A 22,222-nucleotide genomic window follows, 5' to 3' on the forward strand; every position below is an offset into this window, starting at 1 on the left:
AACTCCATTGTACCATTGGAAGATGTAAGTGTTGAATATAATTTGAATTATGAGGAGGTTCTGGTGGAAATTTTAGACTGTCAAGTTAAGAAGCTAAGGAACAAAGAAGTTGCATCTGTCAAAGTATTGTGAATGAATCAACAAGTATAAAGTGCTACTTGGGAAGCATAGGAGGATATGATGAAACGATATCCATACCTCTTTCCCTCTACTAAAGCCTAATGTAGTAGGTTGTTCTTGATCAAGCTAATTGAACTTTTACGTATTTAGTTCCTCCTATATCATTCATATGCATGCATGTTCATGAAAATTAATTTCTAAAGTTATGTTTTATGTGGAGTTGAGATTTTCATGTTCTATGCATTTTAAAGAGTCATTATATTCATATTGGGTTGCTAGTTACCAAGGTGAAATTTCCAAAATGCTGACTAGATCCAAGTTTACGGTCGTCTCTACGATACATAGAGGTTTTTATTACTCATAGAAACAAGTCATAGAGGGAGTCCTTACACTCGTCTGGAACTATCTCAGGTAAGGTCCTACGACTCAATAGGATGAGTAGTTTTCATGTTGACGACTCTTAAGGACCACTCGTGCACAAACTTCAGAGACCTATAAATTTACAGGTTTTGAGACTTGTAGGACGAACAACTTTTACGAGTCATCATGAAGCTTACTACTCATAGACACGACTCATCAAAAAGATTCATAGACCCTCAAAATTTAAGGTTTTTATACCCTGCAGGACGAGTCATGTTTAAGACTCGTAGTCTAATTGATGAGTCATACAAATGAATCATAGGGAAGAATCAAAGACCCTAAAATCAGGGTCTTCTCAGAAGCCTGCATGAAGACTAAAGTCTACGAGTCGTAGACTTGAGAATGATTCGTAGACCCTAGTCATAGAATCAAATCCAAAGTTTTTAATGAAGTGAAATTGTGTCTTTTATAATGTTCAGATCAATAAACCTAGACATAATTATGGCCAAGTTCAAGCCTATATCTACCCAATCCTTTGAAATTTCCCTCATTTTAAATCATTCTTCTAAAAGTCTCTAAGGCAAGAAACTCAATTCTCTCAAGGATTTATCTCCAAGTTTCAAACTAGGGTTTCAAATTTCATCTAGGTTTTTTCTTCAATTCTTAGTGAATTCAATTAAGGTATGTGGGGATTGATCCATGGGTTCCTTTCACCCATGGAATCCCAAAGTTTTCTCTAAGTTTTCCTCAATATTCAATGATATATTAACCCTAGTTTTGATGAATTGCATTAGGCTGTTTCAATTTTGTTCTGAATTGTTATCAATGATTATTCTAAGCATGTTTCTACGTTAATTGCATGATTTTAAGTTGAATTATGAATGCCCATGCATAAAGTTATCTCAATTATGATTTTAAGGTTCAAAGATGATTTTAATGAGTTAATTTTGAGCTCAATGATTTTCAAGGAAATGTTTCATGATTTAAAGTTTAGATTATGACTTTTAAAGTTAAGATTATGATTTTTAATGATGAAATTATGAAAACAAGAATAGAACATAACAAAGGCCAGGAACAGAAGTGTATAATGAATTAAGTAATCAAATGCACATGAGTTTAGAAAAGACCATAACTAAAGTAATCTACAAGCTAACTGCTCCTAACTGGACTCCATAAGCACAGAGAATATACTCTTGCGCAAGTTTAAATAAAACTAGACCAGACCCTATAAACCCGATGAGTACACAAAATAGTTATAACTACAAAGAATTAAATCTATGAACCCAAGACTGTAGAATGAAGAACTAAAACCTCAACCCAAACTAGTATAATCAGACACTACAAAGGTCGGACCTCTAACCGGATGCTCACCAGAAGTATCAATATAACTGAGGCCGGAAGTCTAACTAGATGGTCTTTATTAGTATCTTAATTATCGAGGCCAGACCTCTAACTGGATGATATTCAAGAGTATCAGTGTGGTTGAGGTTGGAGCTTGAATTCGCATGCTCGCCGGTAGTGTCAAAATAGCTGGTGAAAGTTGTCTCAACGATCTATAATCATAAAATCTCTGTGGAATGCCATCCACACCTAAACAACCAATTAAACGATCTCAGATGAATCCAAAACCAATCTTGAATTGTAGAATGGAACTTGGTGTCACCTTCCAAACTCACAAAGCCACAGAATCGGGGAAATAAGGATAGAATATCGTCAGAGCGAGAGTATAGCCAAGCTAATGCTCAAACTATAAAACTCAAGTTTTTACACCAGTCCACAAGGATATAAATTGGCCGAAGCAACGTCGAGGAAAAAGTAAGACCTATTGGATCCGAATCATGCATTTCTTAGGCAAGTACTATTAAAACCTAGACTAAGACCAAACATGCTCCAAATAAAAAAGAAACCAAGTATTCAAAAATACCACAAGGAATGGATGATAAATAAAGGAAAGTAACATGCTCACAAGTACCCGACTATTTGTGAAATAGGCCTAAAACATGATTTCTATACCTCTAAGCATGATTCAATAGCTACCCAACCCAAATTCCAACTAATAAACAAGAATCTATATGCTCGAGCTCAATCAGAAGAGAGGAAAGTTGTAGCCTACATGTAGGTTGATTACACGCGCTCCAAAATTAATGAACCATAGGTTATCTCTTTTGAACAGCCTCTGAAGGTTTCCATGCTATCAAAAATAGGTACACAACAACAATATGGCCGCTTTAACACTAAAATTACTTAAATAAAGACAGACCAATTTCGGAGTCAAAGAATAGAAATGTGAGACCCACTCCAGTAATTCAAGAATTGACTCTATGAAAAGGAATAAAAAAACATCCCCGAACTTGTGTTCTAAAATGAAACATAATTCGTGACTTTGAAAAGCCAAAAAAGCACATACAATAAATTCAGCATTTAAACCCTATTAAAGAGACAAGGTAGCAGCAATAATTGTGAAATTACCTCAAAAGGAACCTCCCCAATACTCTCTAACTATTCAACAATGAGGCCTCAATAATTAAGAAACCAGATGATTTGGGATCACTCAATTTAGAGATCTCTATCTCAAGTTATGGTCATGAGAAGTAGGAAAAAAAGAGTTGATCGCGTGGTCTCTTATTTAAAGAGACAGGCAACAAATAACCTTTGTGAATGCAACCTCAGTGGCCCTAAAACGTGGAGGTCACAAAGGTTGGACTTTGAGAATGTTTAGAGGACTCTGTGAACATAGAAGGCAATAACCTTGGCTTGCGCGAATGCAGAAGGCAAACCCGTAAGCATTTGAAAATGAGATTGGGGTTCCACAAATGTAGAGGTCAAGCCCACTTGACTCTAAGAACGCAGCCTTGAGGCCCACTAACTCAAACCATAAATGGGGCTTGCCCAGCAACTATTGTAACCCAACTTTTTGGCATAATCTGAATCTTTGATGGAGTGCTCGGAATTCCTTCGAAATCTCGTGTACACAAACCAGACATGCTACCCCATAAAATTTGACATTTCAGACTTAATGGTTCTTTCAAAATTTCCATACGAGGTCATCTTAATGAGAACTGTGTCTCAAACCCAAATTCCTTGTTTAGACAAATTCCATAATAGGTCTCGCAATTAGACTGAAAGCCTCAAGAGGCAAATGAAAAGTCTTTCTAGACAAATCTCCACATTCTGTAACTAACCGTGTTAACATAATTTTCATCTGAGTGTGTTTTCCATGAATGTTGACCAAGTTCAACCTTAGGCCAATATTTAAAGGCTAAAATACCAAATGGCCCCCATCTCGCATCGAATGCCTCGATAGTCATGCCGATCATGCTACTAGCATAATTTAGGCATTTCGGAGTTGATAGATGACTTGGGTTGTTATATGAATTCTCTTAAAGATAAAACCAAGGCATTAAGGCAAAAATGACCTAGAGGGTCATTACATCATCCCATACTTAAAAGGACCTTCTCTGCAAAAGTAAGAGTCAAGAAGTACCTAAATCACCCTCACCTAATCTAAGACATCCTAAACAAAGTCTAAACCATGCGCCCTAGGCTACATAGACTCAAACAAACCAACTGTATAGCGACAATGCCTACCATGTAATCCCTCAAATGGGGCCATCTAAACAATAGAGCGGTAGTTGTTGTTGTATGCAAGCTCAGACAAAGGAAAGAACTGCTCCCACTGACATCAAAAATCCATAACATAGGCCCACAAAGTATTCTCGAGGACCTGAATAATATGTTTTGACGGGCCATCAGTTTGTGGGTGAAATGTTGTGTTAAGGTGAACATAGCTTTCCAAATCCTCCTATAAAGTCTTCCAAAATCTAGAAGTGAACTATAAATGTTGATTTGAAATGATAGATATAGGCACGCCATAAAGATGATCGACCTTCCGAATGTAGATACGAGACAACCTGTCGACACTAGAGGAAGAATGAAAAGGAAGGAAGTGTGCCGACTTGGTTAATCAATCCATGATGACTCAAATACTATTAATACCTCTACAAGTCCCTGGAAAGCCCAAAATGAGTCCATTATGATATGCTCCTACTTTCAATATGGAATGGGTAATCTCTAAAACTCACCACCAGGCCTTAAATGTTTGTCCTTCACTTGTTGGCAACACAAAAAATAAGATGCATAGTCTAAGATGTCTCTCCTCATACCACTCCATAAGAAATTCTCCCTAAAATCATGATACAGCTTAGTTGTGCCTGGGTATATTGAATATCTAAAATCATGGTCCTCACTAAGAATCAGCTCAATCATACCTTTAAATCTCAAAACACATAATTAGCTGGCGGATCTGAAAACCCCATCCAAATCAAAGATATCCTGACCAACATCACTTGTCCATACCCTATCTCAGAGTGCTATAAAGGTCTATTCCTAGAACTCACGACTATAGATCGAATCTAGCAAATATAACTGAGCCCCCACATAAGCTAATCCCCATCTAGAATTTGCAATATCAAGTCATATCATCGAGTTACGTAAATACTAGATGTCCAAATCTAAGGGTCACTTCGAAATAAAAAGGAAAGCTAGACTACCCATACTTACTGCCTTCCAGCTCAAGGTGTCCGCTACTATATTTGCCTTGCCTAGAAGGTAGAGAATATAGAGGTCATAGACCTTCTGGATCTCAATCCATCGATAATTCTTCGAATTAAGTTCCCTCTGCTTATAATTTACTAAAGGATCCTATAATCAATGTAGATCTCATAATGAACTCCATATAGATAGTGCCCTAAGATTGTAAGTGTGAAAACTACCACTTCTAACTCCAAGTTATGGGTGGGGTAGTTGAGTGTATGTACTTTAACCCACCTCAATGCATAAGCTATAACTCAGCCTTGCTACATCAATGCACAACTCAAACCAACATCGGATGCATACCGATATAAGATAAAGCCCTCATCCTCAATTGGCAGAGTCAAAATAGGAGCAATAGTAAGCAAATCCTTAAGCCTATGAAAGCTTATCTCACATTCCTCAGACCATAAAAAAAGGACATCCTGGCAAGTCAACCATGTCAACGGGGCTACAAGAATAGAAAATCCCTCAATAAAGCATCTATAGTAACTCGCTAACCCGATGAAGCTATAAACTTCAGTAATGGAAAAGGACCTGTCCCAATCACGAATAGCCTCAGTTTGCTGGATAAATCATGATACCCTATTTTACACCACATACCTTAAGAATTCTGCAGACTCAAGCCAACACTCACACTTTGAGAACTTGGCATAAATTTGTTGATCTCTCAAAGTCTAGAGCACTATCCTCAAATGTTGCTCATGCTTACTCGGGCTCAGAGAGTATACCAATATATCATCAATGAAGATAATAAAAATGAGTCAAGGTACGGCCTAAACACCCGAGTCATCAAGTCAATAAAGGCGATAAGGGCATTAGTCAAACCAAAAGATATCACAAGGAACTTATAATAGCCGTAAAAAGTCATAAATATGGTCTTAGGGATGTCCTCTACCGTAATCCTTAATTGAAGGTAACCAAATATCAATTAAATCTTATAAAACACCACGAATCCTTGAAACTGATTAAATAAGCCATCAATAAGAGGCATGGGTAACCGTTCTTTACCATTACCCTAGCTGTAGAGCACCCCATAGCAACATAGTAATATGGATGAACCCTTTACCTAAGAGGTCCTCAAACTAAACATTGAGCCTCTTGAGCTCTGTTGGTTCTATCTGATCAGGTGTAATAAAAAAAGAATGGGTGTGAGGCTCCAAGTCTATGGAAAAATCAATATCAAGCTCTAGAGGAAGGCCAGGTAGGTCCGTAGGTAATACATATGCATAACATTTAACCACAGGCACTAGGTCAAATGAAGGTCCATTTTTGCTAACATCTCACAAATAGGCCAAATAAGCTAGACAACCTAAATCAACAAACAGTTGAGCCCACCTAAAAGTGATAATCTCCCTCGATGTACGAATGTAAGTACCCTATCATAATACCATAGGAATGCCAGACACGACTAAGGTAATAATCTTGGCATAGAAATCCAACACTACATAGTAAGGGTATAACAAGTCCATGCTAAGAATCACATCAAAATCTAACAAATCTAGCAGAATGAGATCAACTCTAGTATCATAACCCTGGATGGTCACTAAGTAAGATCGCTACACCTATTCCACTACTAAGGACTTACTCACCGGGGTCAAAATGTGAACTGGCTTTGCCAAGGACTTTGACCTCATACCCAACTGGGCAGCATAATAAATAGATTCTTATGAAAAGGTGGACCTTATATCAAATAAAAATATGGTAGGCCACTGGCATAATAAAAGCATACTTGTAATGACATAGTCGCATGCCTGAGCCTCTTCACTCGTGGAAGCTGAATAGAAATAACCCTAAGTCACCTCTACCTACTTTGTATGATCTACCACCTAACCTTTCTCTTCGTGCTCCACCTCTAGGACTCTTTCGGTTGCCCCAACGATCAAGATCCTAAGTACCTCCTCTAGTTTAAGGGGGCACTCATCCATGTTGGGGGACCTCTCTAACCAATGGTCTAGGCTTCTGCAGTCATAACATTCATTAGAAGATGAAATCATAAGGATATGGCCACTATGGCCTAAAGAACCCGTATTCAGTCCCCTCAAACTCTAGCTCGTGCTAGGACCACTCTACTGATGCAAGCTTCTCTCAAAAATAATTAATGCCGCCTGAATAATCTGGATGGACTAACCTTGCTGGATCCTCTGGCGGGGCCTATCATAAGAGTCCATCACTCTAGTCTAGGACCCACTATAACTGCCTTGGAAGAGAGCCCTTTTATCACCATCCTTTGGGCCTCACAATAAATCTATTCCATCGACCAAGCATAATAGACTACATCAAGAAATGAACGGTTGCTGAAGTAAGATACTCCGTTTCAACTATTAATCAGTACAGAAACTCACACACAAAGTAATAGATTCTTCCTCTTCTTCGGGTAAGATCATGGTAGGATGAAATGACAGCTCATGGAACTTAACCTCATGCTCCGAGATGGTCATAGAGCCCTACTCCAATCTTGAAAATTGGTCATAAATCCTATCCACGATGCTCTGTGATCTGAAATGGGCCAAGAAAGCCTCTAAGAGATCATCATAAGATATAAGAGGTAACCCAACTGTCCTAGACTACAAGTAGGAGCCCCACTACATCCTTGTTATCCGGCAAAAATAATGTGCGGGGAAGTCAACTCTTCTCAACTCCATAAATCCTAAAGAATGAATCTACTCCTGGCATATAGTCAAGAAACCATGGTCATCCTCTCTAATTGCCCCATTAAATATCCATAACGACAATCTCTGAAATACCCCAAGGATCTTTTACTCATGTAATGGCATAACCCAGTTCTCTAAATCCGATAGTGGTGCCACATGAGCTAGTAGTGAGTGAACTTTAGAGGACATTGTTGTACGCTGACCCTATGGTGTAGGAGCTAGAACTTGAGATGATGCAAGAGCTAGTGCCTGCCGCATCTCCTCTATGGTCTATAAAATTAGGTCGAGCATGACATGAAGGTCTGGAAATATAGCTGGTGCGATTGGTGGTTGGGCTAGTCCTATCCCCACCTACTATGGAGTAAAAATATTGGTTTTGGTATCTTCCTCAGTCTCTGAAGTCTCTTTCTTATAATGGATTAATTTTGCAACCCTAGCACAACCTCTACATTAGCCTCTACCCCTAGTTGGGTCTCTATTTATGAGCCCAGGTATAACACCCCCGATAGTTGTACCATGCGTGCGAGCCATCCTATGAATGAATGGAAAAAGTGATATTTTCTAAATGACATGTTGCAACCTCTTGAATATATGTCATAGACATCTCTGAATGATCCAAAGGACTCTGTTAGATGTTAGTTCTATATAGGTAAAACTGGTGAAGATGGGGCTCTGATACAAACTTGTCACGACCTAATTTCTCGAGTCGTGATGACACCTTCTATAACCCACAAGAAGGTAAGCCCCCACCTCAAGACATCATTCGGTGCTAAGTCAAATCCTGCAGAATACATACATAGTGATCATACTTAACATATATAATGAAACTTCTATATAGGTTTAACATTCATAGAGTAGCTCATCTTTCATAACATACTTGTAGTGAATATTAGCCTTTCAGCATTATAATAATATACTAGCATAATTCATATCATGAGAATCCATGGTCACCAACTTAGGACTCTAAGTCACCTTTTCTATAACTTGCATAAAATTCATAACTTGATCATAATTGAAATCCATGATCGTAATTTATACTTGAATTTAGAGTAAAATTCATATACATAGTCAATTTAGATTAAAACTATGAGAATACTTTCAAAATCATTGAACTCCATAATCATACTTCATGTATATCATTTTTGAAAATAGCTTCATCCATGGGCATTCATAATTCAACTTGAAATTGTGTTATTAATGTAAAATAATACTTATAATGATCGTTGATAATGATTAAATCTTAATTGAAACAGCCCAACACAATTCATCAAAATTAGAGTTTAAAGATAATGAACTTTCATGAGAATTTTGAGGAAAACCTTGGGACTCCATGGCTGAAAAGGAACTCATGGATCAATCCCTACATACCTTGAAATTGAAATTGACAAAGAAGACTTGATCTTGAAGAAACCCTAACTAAAGTTTGATGAAGATGATGAACTTTGAGGAACCTTGGGAGAGCAGTCAAAAGTTTGATTAGGAGTTAATGAGGGAAAAGAATAGACCTAGGGGTATTTAGGATTATTTTTGTAATGAATTTAATTCCAAAAACTTCCACATGCATTAATAGAATATAGGTAAAAGACCAAACTATCCCTTATTTAATTCTAGCTGGACACCCCTACGAGTGCACTCTACGAATCATAGAAGCAATAACAAGTCATAGGAATGACTCGTCTTGTATGTCGTGAGAAAGACTTAAAAGTTGGGTCTCTGAAATCTTTATACGGATCATTTCTATGACTCATCTTGGAGTTTACGACTCATAAGGTACATTCGTCCTACAGGTCTAAAAACTTGCCTATTTACCAAGCCTCTAATGTTTGCTTACAATTCATGGTTACACTCATTATTTGGTCTATGACTCATCCTACCGAATCAAAGAACCTGTCCATCTCTTTATTCCTGAACCATCCTAAAGATTCCCTCTACGACTCATCCCTACGAGCATAAGAAGTATTACGAGTCGTAGGAAGATTCGTCAATGTGAAGTTAGTCCTTGTTTTGGGAAATGTTTCTATGTTTCTTTGTTTCTAACTTTCCAACTTTCAGGGTCTTATAATAATGGTTTGAAATTTCCTCTTGTGGTGGATGTTAAGGACAAAAAAGACCATGATCCAATTTTGGTCAAATTGAAAAAGTTGGGTGTCAAAAAAAACCATTGAGGCTTTCATCCAATGGGGAGATGGAGTACTTCGTTACCAAGGTCATTTATGTATACCTAATGAGGATGGTCTAAGAGAATTGATATTGAAAATAGACCATAATTCTCGGTATTCGATTAATCTGGGATCCACTAAGATGTATCGTGATTTAAGGGAAGTGTATTGGTAGAATAACATGAAGAAGGTCATAGCGGAGTTTGTGGCTAAGTGTCCAAATTATCAACAAGTGAAGGTTGAGCATCAAACACCATGATGTTTGGATCAAGATTGAAATTCCTACTTGGAAGTGGGAAGATATGAATATGGACTTTTTGATGGGTTTGCCTCGTACTACAAGGTAATATGATTCCATTTAGATTGTAGTGGAGCGAATGTCTAATTTGGCACATTTTATACCGATTATCTTATGATGCCAAAGACTATGCTAAGTTGTATATTTATGAGCCGGTAAAACTTTATGGTGTTCCCTTGTCTATTATATCCGATAGAGGTACTCAATTAACTTTACATTTTTGGAAGTCATTCCAAAAAGGTCGTGGTATGAAAATCAAGCTAAGTACCGCTTTCCAGCTTCAAACTGATGGACAAGCTCAATGAATTATCCAAACTTTGGAATACATGTTGAGGGCATGTGTAATTGATTTTAGAGGAAGTTGGGATGAGCAATTGCCATTGATTGAGTTTGCCTACAATAATAGTTATCACTCTAGAATTCAAATGGCTCCTTTTGAAGCCTTGTATGAAGAAGATGTAGATCCCCGGTGAGATGGTTTAAAGTAGGTTAGATGACATTGATAGGTCCCAATTTAAGACGGCTCATAAAATAAAGATTGAAAGGGGCTCAAATTCATCCAAAGTCCTATTTGGACACTAGAAGAAGAGAGCTTGAGTTTTATGTGGACGATTGGGTCGATTTAAAGCGTTTCTCCATGAAAGGTGTAATGCATTTTGGTAAGAAGGAAAAATTGAGTCTTAGATGTGTTGGACCTTATATGATATTGAAGGGTGTTCGCAAGGTGGCATATGAGTTAGAATTACTATTTGAGTTGGCTATGGTTCTCTATGTTGAGAAGGTTTGTGGGTGATCCAAACGCTATTGTACCATTAGAAAATGCGAAAATTAAAGAGAACTTGACTTATGAGGAGGTCCCAGTGGAAATGTTTGATCAGCAAGTGAAAATATTAAGGAACAAAGAGGTTGCATCCGTCAAAGTATTATAGAGAAATCAACAAGTATAGAGTGCTACTTTGGAAATGGATGTGGATATGATGAAGAGATATCTGCATTTGTTACCTTCTACTCAAGCCTAAGGTAGTAAATTGTAATATCCCTCAAAATGCTATAAGTTCCTTAAGAATGCCTTGGGAATAGGCCACTCATGTAATGCATTGTCCTTATCTTTTTGAAAAATTTGAGTTCGGAATATCGGTCAGGGGGTTAAAACCTGTAAAACAATAGTCTCGATTGATTTTTAGGACCCGTAGATCACATGATTTTTAAGTTGAATTACTATTGCCCATGCATGAACCTATTTTCAATGATGTTATTATGAAGTATGATCATGAACTCAATAACCTCAAGGTATTATCATGGTTTTTATTCAAATTGACTATGTATATGAGATTTACTCTATAAATTATGATCATGAATTACAAGTATGGTCACGGTATGAATTTCATGCAAGTTATGAAGAAAGGTAACTTAGGGACCTATGTGGTGACCTAGGACTTAATTATAAGAATTATGCAAGTATGATTTGTAATGATGAAAGGGCAATACTCACATTGCAATTAAGTTATGAAATGAGATATTCTATGAAGTATGAATTTTATGAATAAATTATGATATATGCTAAGTATGTTTACTATGTTATGTATTACATGGGATTTGACTTAGCACCGAGTGAACTTGAGGTGGGGGCCCTACAAAAAGCCTTAGTAGCAGCCTCAAGTCTCTTAAAATATGTGTTACCGTAGGTTGCCTTCATGGCTTAGCTTGTGGATCCACATATAGCGTATGTTCATGACCCGCCTAGCGGGGTAGAGTCTACCTTGGCAAGTAGATTCCCCTTTCTTAGGTTGTATGGGAAGACATTGGGATTCCATGTTATAGCTCACATGGTCTTATTGTTGGTTATGGTTCTATCCCATATATGTATGATCTCGTATGTGCTTTCATGATTCAACTATGTCTTTCAAATGTTTTGATCATTATGATTCTCTCATGATTTTACTTATCTCATTTTACCGTGTACTTTACTTGATCACTGCATCTCATAAATTATATTACATTTCATGCCATCATACTTAGTACATTCAAAAGCACTAACGCATATTGTTTCCTACATTGTCTCATAATGTAGAGGTGTAGGATCATATTCCCACGCGTGGCTAGTAGAGATTATTTCGGCGAAGTTTTAGCGAGTCCTCATCCATCAGGAACTAGTTATGAGTCGGTTGTTTTCATTTCAAGGAATTTGCTATATTTTTTTCATGTTGAAGGTGAGCTAGGTACATGTCTTAGCCCCCGCCATTTTCATATAGTAGAGGCATTTTTTGGACTATGTCATGGAGTCTATGTAGTCAAGTCACTCTTCTTTGTATGATCACGTTTAGACTCTTCTTGTGTTGCATTCCTCACTTACTTTATCTTATGTATGCTTTATGATATGTCAAGAGGCTTGGTTGGAGCCCTGGTTGGAGCCCTTCTATGTTTTGATCGTCGTGTCACGACTAGGACCAAGGTCAGGTCATGACAAGCCTAGGGTTGGTATTCTCTCATCCCCTCATTCTCCATCAAAAACGTATGTTTCTCCCATGAAATTCTAAGAGTTAAAAGTATTTCATTCATTCTTCGGATTACTAATTTAATCTTGCACTATAACCCTAGTATTCTCAAGAAAAGATTAATTAAGATTCAAGAACTAAACTTTTGGAACTTCTTCCTCAAGCTAGGGTTCCTCCTTGAATTCTTGGAAAGCAATTAAGGTATGCAAGACAATCAAAGTGAGAAACTCAGTTCTTCCTCACTCCTTATATCAACAATTTCAGTTAGTAAGATCAAAGCTAGGACTTTTACCATAAAGTATATGCATTCAAATCCCTTCTAATCTGAATTTCGTACTGAATCATATTATTAAAGCGATTGTATTTCATATTCATTGATGGTTCATGCTCACTCTGCCATATGGACCATTATTTGCTAAAGTTATTTGCAAACCTTGTCAAAGTATTTCAGATGCATTATTTTCATGAGTAAAGTATATTACAAGTTTTAAAAAAGTGTTTCAAAAAAGAGTTCAATAAAGTATATTTATCTTCAAGTGCATTACTTCTGCAAGAAAGAAAAGTCAGAATTTTAGAAAGCAAAGTTAGTTTTAAATAAAGCATATTTCGGCTTTTAGAAAAGCATAGTCAGAAGCATAAATTTTAAAGCAAGTTCAGTGTAGTTTTAAAAAAACTATTTTGAGCAAGGACTCAAAAAAGATATTTTTGGTATTTCCCCTAAATTGAGACATTTTCCCCTAAAGTGGGGTAATTTAAATTTAGAGCACCAATGCATATTTCGAGAGTAGTATTGAGCATCGAGTTGGATAAGGGTTCAACTAACAAACTCCAGAACTATGCCGCCAGTGTATAATATCATCGTGTCGTTGATTCGGGTGACTCCTCGGAAAACCCCTGGTAAGGTCTTAGTGATTGGATCCACTAGTTAAGCTTGTCCCTTATTCTGATAAGGTATAGGATGGCTCTAGCAATATGGACAAAATATTATATCATTATGAGGCTCGCATGATGGTTTTCGGTAAGAGAAACTCCCTAGGGAAAGTAAAGTTATATTAAATCCAATATTTGTTATTTATGCATATTTTTAGTTGTAACATTTTATTGTTAAAGTACACATGCATTTTTTACTATTTAGTTGACTTTATTTTACTCTATCATCATATTTATTCATTCAGCTCATAATTTTCAGTCTTTAGCCAATTATTTCATTCAACTATTTTACATACCATACATTTCATGTATTGATGTCATTCGACGCTACATCTTTAAATGATTCAGATTTAGGTATTTAAGATCGATAGAAAACAAGTAGGATTTCACTTTCATCCAAATTTGGTGAGACCTATTTACTTTTGGTGGACTCCAGTTTATGTAAAGTAGAGTAGTTATTAGATGTTGTTAGAACAGTATTCAAGTAACCTGGGGTCTTGTCCCGGTAACCTATCTTCAGTACATTAGAAACTTCATAGACGAGCTAGTTGAGTTATAGCTTTCAACATTATTTTACAAACACATTTATAATATTCAGATTTTTAATGTAACACCCCGAAAAGATACCCTAAGCGTGGTCGGCACTCGGAAACCATTGTTGGCCCCAAGCAAACCACTTGGTCCATTCAAATATTAAAACAAATCTGTGGAGGACTTGGATACACCCAATAAGATAACATACTCGAGAGGTCTAATAGCTCAACAACTCAATAAAAGAACAATTTAAATAGACAATATTAAGATTCAACTCAATTCTCATATATCAACATCAAAGTATGATTTTTAAATAGACTTTAGAAATAAACATCTACTCAACTATGACTTTGTCCATGAAACCTCACTCAACTGACAAGCAGGTACAGAGACACGCCCACGGCTACCTCAACAAAAGAAATACTCATAAGTAATGACTGAAATAAATGTGATTCCTCCGGAAATAAGGATGTCTCACTACTAATAGTTGAAGGGAAATAAATCTTAAATGGAGCGCCTGTTGAAATATCTAGCACCTGTATCTATATCATAAAACGATGCAAGCCAAATGGCGTCAGAACCTAAAATGTAAGAGTATGTAAAATAGATGGAAGGGAACAGAGTCAACAATACTCAACCTCATGCCACCCAACTCAGGGAACTCGCTCTGAAGTGACTAAGCTTAATAAGCATGAAGAAAAATAATATAGTGCTTTAAAGAATATTCAATAAGAGATACAACTTAATATATGAAAATATAATATTTTACACTTGGGGAGTTTCTCTAACCCACAAACATCGCTTAAGAGAAAGAGATGATACAACATTTAAAACTATCGTTGCCACAGCCGACCAATACTTTGCCAGGGTAAGGACTCTCAAACTCACTAGATCCAAATTACTCAAAGTTCATCGTTTTGGACTTAGAGAGGCATAGCCTCTATCCTACTCTGACTACGTAGTTTATGGGTTTTGAATTACCTCTACTCTTACCCAAACTGGTGCTCAATATTACTCCCAAAAGAATACTTTATTATGCTCATAAAATAAATAAAATACTCAATTAACTCATTTAGTCTCTTTTTGGACTTAGCTCAAAACTCAAATCATATCGACTTAAAGAATGCATTTAAAGAATAAATTAACTCCTCAAACCAACCTCATAATAGATGTTTTAATGTAATAATGCTCAAAGAGTTTATACTCAAAATAGTAATTAAGAGATTTCTCAAACTCATCTCATGCTCAACTCTTTCCCAATCAAAGATGAAAATAGTCATTCTTTAAACTCAAAATAGTGCATAACATGATTAATGCAAAGCGTTCACAAATTATTTTTTAAAAACCCTATCAATGCATAAAATAAAAACGAATCTCAATTAGGGTTCATTTGAATGCAAACATGAATCCATAATCTCAACAAGACTCAATTCAAGAAACTCATCAAGGAATATTGTAATATATACAAGAACACAATGGAATTTATATACAAAACTCAATAAGAATTATAATTAACTCAAGAACTCAATTTATGGAACCACGAAACTCAACTCAAATCAAAGAACTGGAGATGTAGAACACGTGGATGAACTCAATCCACATTGTGAGTAGCCTTACATACCTAGAACTCGAAGAAACCATTGAAACTTGAAGACCTCCCTTGAAAACCTTGAACCTTAACTCTTTCTCCTCTACAATCCTTGCTCTCAAATAATTCTAAGTGTTAATGAGAGTTTAAGCGTATAGGGTATTGATAAGGGACTCAAAATAGTCCCAAAACATCAGTGTTTTGGTTTAGAAAAAGTTGGAAAATACTAAAATACCATACATTAAAACTGATTTTGGCCGTCTATGGGTTGTTCCACAAAGCGTAGAAACTTCTATGGGTCATTTTATGATGCATAGAAACTTCTACGGGCCATAGAAGACCAGTCATATAACTAGACTAAAATCTGCACCCTGCTCTACGACTCAGGTCTACGAGTCGTAGAAAGAGTTACGGGTTGTATGGACCCCTCGTCGTGGCAACTTCCAAACTCTTAAAAACCTGAGTATCTAAATCTCTTGTACGAGTCATAGTCGTTCCTATGATTCATCCTATTGAATCGTAACAAAAGTACTAAGACTTGTATTTTTAAGAAATCGGGCAATGACTCTACGACTCATTTCTATGAGTCATCAAATCTCTTACGAGTCGTAAGGTCAATTCGTAGGGAGGCTTCTCAGACCCAAAATTTCACTAAATGTTGGAAGGGTCTACGAACCGTAGAGGACACTCGTGGTCCACTGGGCCAGTTCTTTTTTTCTCAATTTTTCTCATGGTTCTCGAACTCAATCTAGGCTAGAATACCACGGGGTGTTACAATATCTCCCCTTTGGGATCATTAGTTTCCGAATAAATACCAAGCTAAGGGTTTAAATCAAGGCACGAATACAATCAAGAACTCAAATAGTCAAACTCCCAGACAATGAACTACGCGAACACAAGAATACTCATCATATACTCGGACTCAGAATGAACATCAACTCAAGAATAAGAGAAATAATTTTTACCATCAATATCTTCATAAGGAGGCACAAATAAATGAGGGCATCTAGCCTTCATATCCTCTTCGGTTTCCCATGTAGCCTCTTCAACAAATTGATTTCTCCATAGAACTTTGACGAAAGCAACCACTTTGGTTCTAAACTTGCGAACCTGACGATCAAGGATCTGGACTGGAATCTCCTCATAAGTCAAACTCTCTTTCACCCTAATGCTTTCAGTCGGAACAACAAGCGAAGGGTCTCCCAAACACTTTTTAAGCATAAAGATGTGAAACACAGGATGAATAGATGCTAACTCATATGACAACTCCAACTCATAGTCTACATTACCAATCCTCTTCACAATCTAATAAGGACCAATGTAGCGGGGACTAAGCTTTCCTTTCTTCCCAAATTTCATCACACCCTTCATGGGTAAAACCTTCAAGTATACCCAATCATGCACTTCAAAATCCAAATTTGTCTTCCTAACATCAGTGTAAGATTTCTAGAGACTCTGACCAGTCCTCAACCTCTCTTGGATGATATTCACCTTCTCATTGGCCTGGTGAACTAAGTCTGGTCCAATCAACTCAACTTCACCAACTTTGACCCAACCAATTGGTGATCTACATCTCCTCTCATACATAGCTTCATAAGGAGCCATTTGAATACTCGAAAAAAAGCTTTTATGGTACGCAAACTTAATAAGTGGTAAGTGATCATCCTAATTACCTTTGAAGTTGATGACACAGTCTCTCAATATATCCTCCAAATTCTTAATTGTACGCTCCGCCTAGTTATATATCTGCGAATAGAAAGCAGTGCTATGGTTCACTCTTGAACCCAAACTTTTCTGGAACGACTTCCAAAACTGAACAGTGAATTGATATCCCCTATCTGAGATGATAGACAAAGGAACCCCATGTAGTCTGACAATATCTCGAAGGTACAATCTGGTATAGTGCTCAACGGTGTTCGTAGTCTTAACCGGCAAGAAATGGGTTGATTTGGTCATCATATCCACAATCACCTAAATAGAGTCATATTGCCTATGGGATCGCGGTAAACCTGTAATGAAGTCCATATTTATCATCTTCCACTTCCATTCTGGAATATCAATGTTTAGAGCCACTCCACAACGCCTTTGGTGCTCAATTTTGACTTATTAGCATTTTGGGCACTTAGACACAAACTTTGCTATATCTCTCTTCATTCTACTCCACCAATATACTTCTCTTAAATCATGGTACATTTTTGTAGAACATAGATGGATGGAATACCTAGAGCTAGGGCCTCTGCCATGATTCTCTTTTGAATGCCATCAACACTTGGAACACACAATCTCCCTTGATACCACAACACTCCATCTCCCCTTTTCACAAAAGCCATTACTTTGTGCTTGTGAACATCATCTTTCAATTTGAGGAGAATGGGACCTTGATCTTGCTTTTCTTTTACCTCAGCAACTAGAGATAATTCTGCCCCATTCTGAACCCTACCTTCACTAGAGTCAATAAATTGAACTCCCAAATATGCAAGACTATGCACCTCTTTGGACAACTCTTTATTTACCTCCTCTACATGGGTAGTTCTCCCCATAGATAACCTGCTAAGAGTATCAGCTATAATATTACCCATACATAGGTGGTAGAGAATGCTCATATGATAGTCCTTGAGAAACTCGAGCCATCTCATCTGCCTCAAGTTCATCTCTTTTGTGTAAACACATTTTACAAGATCTTTTGGTTAGTGAAAACATCAACATGCATGCCATATAGATAATGGCGCCAAATCTTGAGAGCGAACACTACCGCTACCAACTCAAGGTCGTGAGTCGGGTAGTTCCTCTCATGAATCTTAAGTTATCTGGAAGCATATAAAATAACCTTATCCTTCTACATCAGTACACAACCCAATCCAACTCTGGACATATCACAATAAATAACAAAACCATTTGTTCCCTCGTGTAGAGATAAAACTGGAGCAATAGTCAACCTTATTTTCAACTCTTGAAAATTCTTCTCCTAAGCATCAGACCATTAAAACTTAGTCTTCTTTTGAGTCAACTTAGTCAATGGCAAAGATATGGATGAGAACCCTTCTCTGTAATAGCCAGCCAAACCCAAGAAGCTTCTTATGTCAGTTGGGGATGTGGGTCTTAGCGAGTTCTTAACTGCTTCAATCTTCTGTGAATCAGCTCAGATACCATCTCGAGAAATAATATGGCCTAAGAATGCCACAGATGCAAGACATAAATAAATCCCTTATCTAGGAGATTTTTTAGCTGTTCTTTCAACTCGACAAGAGTCATTCTACATGGTAAAATAGAGATAGGTTGCGTATTAAAAAGGATATCAATCCCAAAGTCGATCTCCCTATTAGGAGGGACCCCGGGATAGATCATCATGGAAAACATCAGGAAATTAATTAACGATGGGAACAGACTCAACGGATGGAGTCTCCACACTATTATCTCTAACTTAAACTATGTGGTAGATACAACCCTTGGAGATTAACTTTCTGTCTCTAAGGTATGATATGAATTTAACCTTAGGTATTTCTGGGCTACCCTTCCACTCTATGATAGGTTCTTTTGGAAAGTGGAACTTGACAGCTCGAGTTCTACAATCAATCAAGGCATAACAGGCATAAAGCTAGTCCATGCAAAGAATAACATCAAAATCAACCATGTCTAACTCAACAAAGTCATCCATGGTTTCTCTGTGATAGATGGACATAGGAAAATCTCTATAGACCCTCTCATTTAGAATAGACTCACCAACATGAGTAGAAATACTAAAAGGCTCAAGAAGTCGCTCAGGAAGGATCTTAAACTTATTATCCACATATGGAGTCATAAAAGACAAGGTGGCACCCGGATCAAGCAAAGCATAAAAATCATAAGAAAAGATTCGAAGCATACTAGTGACAACATCTGGCGAGTTCTCCTGATCCTGGCGACTTATCATAGCATACAGACGGTTTGAACCTCCGCCTGCACCTAAAGTAGTACCCCCTCTGATTACCTCGGTAAAGAATGGGCTCTGTCGTCCAACATCGGAAACTCTCTCAGAAGATGACCCAATTTACCACATTTATAGCAACCCTTGGTACCCTCTCGACACTCTCCCAAATAGAGTTTTCCACTTACCGCAGAGCGGCTTCCCTTTCGAACCTTGAGCCACACTTCCTTGGGATTGGGAAGCCTAAGCTCTGAAATTTTGGTGACTCTGGATTTTTGATCATATCTGTAGCTGGGCGCAAATGTATTTTCTGATGATGGAGCATAGCTAGATGACCACTTCTGAAAGAAGAACCTGTTGCCCTTACCTTGTTTCTACTCATTCTCATGCCCCGTTGACTTGGATTTCTTTATCAAGTGCTCCTCTCTCTTCTTATCATCCTCAACCTGTTGAGCATACACCATAAGCCTAGAAATATCCATGTCAAAAATCAACAATGATGCCTTACACTCCTTCTTCACATGTCTGCCCAATTTGGAGATAAACTTTCTTATCTTAGACCTCACGTCTGGAACCATTTTCGAAGCATATCTGAACAGCTAGATGAACTTAAGGTTGTATTCTTTCATACTTAGCCCCTCTTGTTTCAGATTCATGAACTTCTCTACCTTTGCTTCCCTTAACTCTCTAGGAAAGAAGTGGTCAAGAAAGCACCTTCAAATTCATCCCAAATAGCAGGCTCAGCATCCTCACCTCTACCTTCCTCCCACTGGTTGTACCAAACATTCACAACCTCATTGAGCTAATAAGACACCAACTCAACCCCCTCAATTTCAGTAGCATGCATTGTTTTCAGAATTTTCCATATTTCGTAAATGAAGTTCGGGGGGCCTCCTCAATCTTAGAACCCGTAAAGGCTGGTGGGTTCATCCTCAAGAATTCTCGGATCCTCACAGAAGCTAATAGCTCTTCAGAGCTAGAACTAGGAGCTGGTGAACTCTGGTTACCCCTTTAGTCAACTACCAACTAAGTGAGCATGGCATGATCCCCTCTGAATTCATTCTTCGAAGTGGGAGCTGGCTGAGTAGAAGCCATCTGAGTTTCCTCTGCAGAACGGGCAGGTCGACCCCTAGATCCCGCTCCAAAAGGTGGGGGCATCTCCGACTTTGGAACCTCGGTGCTGGCGGAGTTCCTTTGGTTGGCGGTACATTTTGGAGGCATTATCTGCAAACGCATAACACACGAATTAGGAAGGAACCTTTAGAGTTAAACTCTTTCTCATGAAGTCAGAATATGAAGAATTGAAACAATTCCTAATGTCCTATTGCCTCCTGATTATGAGTGTGGTGCCCAACACACCCATAAACAAGACTCTACTAGACACGACTTCATAAACACTCTAGGACTCTTGAACTCTATGTTCTAATACCATGTTTGTCACGACCCGAAAGGGTACTCTAGGAGTTTTTAGCACTTGAAAACCATTGTTGGCCCCAAGAAAACCACTTGGTCCATTCACTTATTCAAACTAATCAGCGGAAAACTTGGATACACCCAATAAGATAAGATACTCGAGAGGGCTAACAGCTCAACAACTCAATAATAGAATAATTTAAAGAGACAATATTAAGAGTCAACTCAATTCTCGTATCTCAATATCAAAGTATGATTTTTAAACAGACTCTGGAATTAAACATCTACTCAACTATGACTCTGTCCATGAAGCCTCTATCAAATGACAAGAAGGTGCCGAGACAAGCCCACGACTACCTCAAAAATAAACTACTCATAAGTAATGAGTAAAATAAATGTGATTCCTGCGAAAGCAAGGAGGTCTCACCACTAACAGAAGAAGGGAAATAGATCTCCAACGGAGCTCTTGTTGATGATCTCTAGTAGCTGTATATGCATAATAAAATGATGCAGGCCAAATGGCGTCAAAACATGGAATGTACGAGTATGTAAAATAGCTGAAAGGGAACATAGTCAACAATACTCAACCTCATGCAACTCAACTTAGGGAACTCACTCTGAAGTGACTTAGCTCAATAAGGCATGAAGTAAAATGATACAGTGCTTTAAATAATATGCAATAAGAGATACAAGTTAATGTATGAAAATATAATATTTTACTTTTGGGAGTTTCTCTAACCGACAACCATCTCTTATTAGTTACCGATGATATAATGCTTAAAACTTTCATTGCCACAGCTGTCCAATACTTTGTCAGGGTAAAGGACGATCAAACTCACTGGATCCAAATTACTCAAAGTTCATCATTTCGGGACTTAGAGAGGCATAGCCTCTATCCTACTCTGACTACGTAGTTTATGGGTTTTGAATTACCTCTACTCTTACCCAAACCGGTGCTCAATATTACTCCCAAAAGAATACTTTATTATGCTCATAAAATACTCAATTAACTCATTTAGTCTCTTTTTGGACTTAGCTCAAAACTCAAATCATGTTGACTCAGAGAATGCATTTAAAGAATAAATTAACTCCTCAACCCAACCTCATAATAGATGTTTTAATGTAATAATGCTCAAAGAGTTTATACTCAAAATAGTAATTAAGAGATTTCTCAAAC

This window comes from Solanum dulcamara, chromosome 12 (genome assembly GCF_947179165.1).
Source record: "Solanum dulcamara chromosome 12, daSolDulc1.2, whole genome shotgun sequence".
NCBI classification, from domain to species: Eukaryota; Viridiplantae; Streptophyta; class Magnoliopsida; order Solanales; family Solanaceae; genus Solanum; species Solanum dulcamara.